This window comes from Aythya fuligula, chromosome 1 (genome assembly GCF_009819795.1).
Source record: "Aythya fuligula isolate bAytFul2 chromosome 1, bAytFul2.pri, whole genome shotgun sequence".
Taxonomy (NCBI): domain Eukaryota; kingdom Metazoa; phylum Chordata; class Aves; order Anseriformes; family Anatidae; genus Aythya; species Aythya fuligula.
Genome location: NC_045559.1, coordinates 135,041,376 through 135,045,690, shown reverse-complemented (window position 1 = coordinate 135,045,690; position 4,315 = coordinate 135,041,376).

Genomic DNA, 4,315 nt, shown 5'->3' with positions numbered 1-4,315 from the left:
TGTATGCCAATTATAATTCATTTAAGAATTTCTTGTACTTTTTAGCCTGCAACAAAGCTTTACACAGACTTTTGTCATGGAATTTATTTGTATACCTCTTCTTTTCCCACTTCTGCTTTTAACATGAAAGTGCTAAAACCTTTAAGTGTTTTCAAGGGTGGAAAAGTGATTTATACATAAACATTTGATCTATGTAAATAAAAGAAATTAAATGTACAGCTTATCTGCATGAATAAATATATAAATGCCAAGCGTAGAGGAAACAAAAACAAGCCAGTCTTTAAGGAAAGAATGAGGGGGAAGCTCAGAGTAGCTTTGGTTAACCAGATTCTTGAATCCTTTTCCAGCATTTGCAAGCCTAAAAAATACTTACTAAAACCCTCCTGTCCTGTGATTTTTCTAAAAATAAATTTAAAATTAAAAAAAAAAAAAAAGTATTTTCCTTCTTAGTTTCTCTAGAAATGCAAGTTTTGGTGCTCTACCAGAAAGCATTTTTCAAAGGGAGCTTTTCTTTCTCCTCCATTGGCAATTCAGATTTATTTCTTACAATTTGTTTATTTTTTATCGGGTTAGAGTGAAGTTGCCCAGTAGCAATGAAGCCATGAGTTGTTTTCACAGGGTGCTTACCAGTGTGAAGTTCAGAGATGACATTTGTGTGAAGTACAGGTGTGGCTTTTGAGCAAGAACGTCTAGATCTGGTAACACAGAATCTGATGAAAGAGGGTACAGAAATAGAAGGCTTAGTATGGGCAGCCTTAATGGTGTTTGTGTGGGTTCAATGTTCCTCATGCAACTATCGTCTCCCCCTTTGGGAGTTGACATGGCTATGAGGGCATTTCTGTCATTTTTCTCACTTTCTGATAGTGAGAGGACCAGAACTACATCTGACACCAGTGTTGTGGTTGCCAAGTGTTGTGGTTGACTATCTAGGAACAAGTTTATTAATCTTTTCACTCTAAATAGGCACATAATGCTGCATGAAATTTGGGCACAGCTGTACCCCACAAAGCAGGCAAGCCTTGGGGTGGTGTTTAGGGGAAATGGTGGTTGTAACACTGATTTCAGCAGGTCTCATCTTCTCTGGCTTTGTCCATTTATGGCTTCACGGGCTGGTGTTGTGAGACAAGGAAGACTGGGTGCTGCCACCTAGGGAGAAAAAGCTGAAGAGAAGGCTTGAAATTCGAGGCTGTTCTCTTTCTGTGAGTAGAAAGCTGCCCATTTGGGGGTTTATGTTAGTTATATGTGCATAAAGCATAGCAGTTCACTTCTCTTTCAGTTATCAGGCTATTAATTTCTACATTGCTATATGCCTCACTACCCACTAAAGTTTTTGATTTTATTAGCTCCACTGCTCTTCCATTGCATAACTAAATATCCCAGTCCATTAGTTCTCACATTCATAGACTCAAGAAACATCAGTTAACAACTATTCCTCACCATAACGTGTTTTTATGGTCACCTCCCACGCATTAGCTGCTGCCCATCGTGGCCATCTGCACAACGTGACCTTCAGATCCCAGTTTGCAAATTTATGTTCTGGTTTCCATATGGGTCTCAATCAGCCTGAGAAGTAGGATGAAAAAATACTGTCCTTCCCAGGCCCAAACTGCAAGTTTCAATCCTGCTGAAGAATCTCCATCATTAAAAGAGGATGGCAACACGGAGCTCTCTCCTGTTCCTGTTGCACATCCTCTGGGTTCTGTTTTTATTCCAGTCTGCCTCCTTTGGGGCAGGGAGCTGCATCATTCCTAAAGCTGTTCAAGTTACCTGCAGTAATAGTAGAAAAAACAAACAAACAAACAAACAAGAAAAAAAAAAACAAAGCAGGTTCATCTGGTTCTAGGGCATCGCATCACTTTAGCTTCTATGAAGGAGCTGAAGATACGGTTTAGTTTATCCTAACTATCAGTAAGAGGACTGCTTGAAAAAATGTTCTGATGGCTTTCATGTGTCTATTTGAGTTACTTATCTAAACTTATCCAAAAGAATTCATCAAGCTGTGGAAATGAAAACCAGCAATTGTTAATCATAAGATTTGCTGCTTTCTACTGTAGCTACTATTCATACCCATTTCAAAATCTGTGCCAAATTTTGAACGTTAAGGAAAACTCTCATGCACACAGCTTTCAGCATACATTGGGCAGATATACACCCCCAATTGTGTATTTCAGTAGTTTTTTCACTCATTATTTTAGGTCGATAAACTGTATTATTCTGTCCTTCCCCCACCTCTTCCCCTCCCCCCCATTTTTTTTCCTGCAGATTTCACTTGGCAAGATTCTGACATATACCATATACCATAACCTTTCCATGAACTTGAAGGATTATCTTCTTTTTGCTTTTTTCTGTTATGCATATATAAAGGACAAACTTGAAAGAAAGCAAAGAGACGTTTACAAAAGGAAATGGAATTGAATGGAATAAAAATACATTTTTTTCAGAGCCCTGCATTAGGAGTACTTTAAGAACCACAAGGATGAAAAACTAAAATACATGTTTCCATACCTTCAATAATAAAACACTGAAGATTTAGTTAGGATGTAGAAATTATATCCTTCTGTTGCCAAGAAATTATATCACTTATTCACTTGCTGATTTATTTTGCATCTAGATGAATGTCTAAAATTACTAGATGTTTCAAGACTTTAATTAAAATACTTCTATTTTTATGATGAAAAATTAATACTGTAGGATATTAGTGGCTTTCCCCAGTAGTTCCTGTTTATAATTTGGTTCCTTCATCTCTGATAGACTCATACAGCAGGACACCCATGTCAAAGGGAGTGATGTCTAACCTCTGCCCACAAGAAGGATGGGGTTGCAGCTGTGGTGAGGTGTGGCTGTCCTCTTGCTCTTCTTTAGTTTGTCTCATCTAAAAGAGGCCTGATGGGCAAAAATTATGTGGCGTAGAGAATAGACAGACATTTCTCAAGCCATTTGCTATTTCTTAAATATATGAGTTTTTTTTTTTTTTTTTTTTTTTTTTTGTGTGTGTGTGTGTGTGTGAAAATAAATAGAAAAATTAGGCAACTTAATCAGCCTTGGCAGGTGAATATTAGGCAGATCTTTGTTTTCCCTTTAAATAGGAAAAGATAGGTAGATAGTTGCTCAAAGTAATAAAACTACAGTCTGTGGTCAGGTAAAAAGCCCTGTATTTTTGCTTAATATGCAATATTTTTTACTTGATATCTTGGACAAGCCATAGTACATGTATTTGGCAGAGAGAGATGAGTTTAAAAAAAGTCCTGCAGTGTGCCAGGAACAGAACTGGGATAAGTATTTGGGGCATCCTGACTCCAATGCTAGATCCACTCCTTCAACTCACAGTTCCTTGTCGCTTCATTGTATTGTTTTTATTTAGCTACAGAGAGTAGTAGGTGGCTTCAGAAGAGCTAGAAATGGGCACATCATCTTCAAATTTAATAATCTTCAGTATCCCAAAAAAGGTATCCCAAAGAACTAGTATCAGCAGACAGGTGAGATAAGGTGTTTTGGAAGATCTCAGTTACTAGAACGACTATTTTGAAAAAGCTCCTGAACGTCTGTGAGGTGCTTGGACTTGTCTGGAACTAGTACATAGCCTTGCTAACATTTCTGTTCCCTTCAGGCAAATTCGTTACTGATATGAAGATTAACACGTGTGCCTGCTTTTGTTATCCTGGAAAAAAATAAGCAGTAAACCTGTGGGATTGCTAGTGTCATAATCTGACCTTTGTTTTAAGTGGCTGATAAAGTCCTTTCTTTAGTCTAAATGTCCTTAATTCGTCTGAGATTGAGCAATTGGCCCTGACCAGGATAACGATACATGAATTGATACATAAATTAGAAATTTATGTATCACCCAGCTCGGTGCTGGGGCCGGTCCTCTTTAATATCTTCATCGATGATCTGGACGAGGGCATCGAGTGCACCCTCAGTAAGTTCGCAGATGACACCAAGTTAGGTGCGTGTGTCGATCTGCTTGAGGGTAGGAAAGCTCTGCAGGAGGATCTGGATAGGCTGCACCGATGGGCTGAGGTCAACTGCATGAAGTTTAACAAGGCCAAGTGCCGGGTCCTGCACCTGGGGCGCAATAACCCCAAGCAGAGCTACAGGCTGGGAGAGGAATGGTTGGAGAGCTGCCAGGCAGAGAAGGACCTGGGAGTGATGGTGGATAGTCGGCTGAATATGAGCCAGCAGTGTGCTCAGGTGGCCAAGAAGGCCAACGGCATCCTGGCTTGTATCAGAAACAGCGTGACCAGCAGGGCTAGGGAGGTGATCGTCCCCCTGTACTCAGCTCTGGTGAGGCCGCACCTCGAGTACTGTGTTCAGTTTT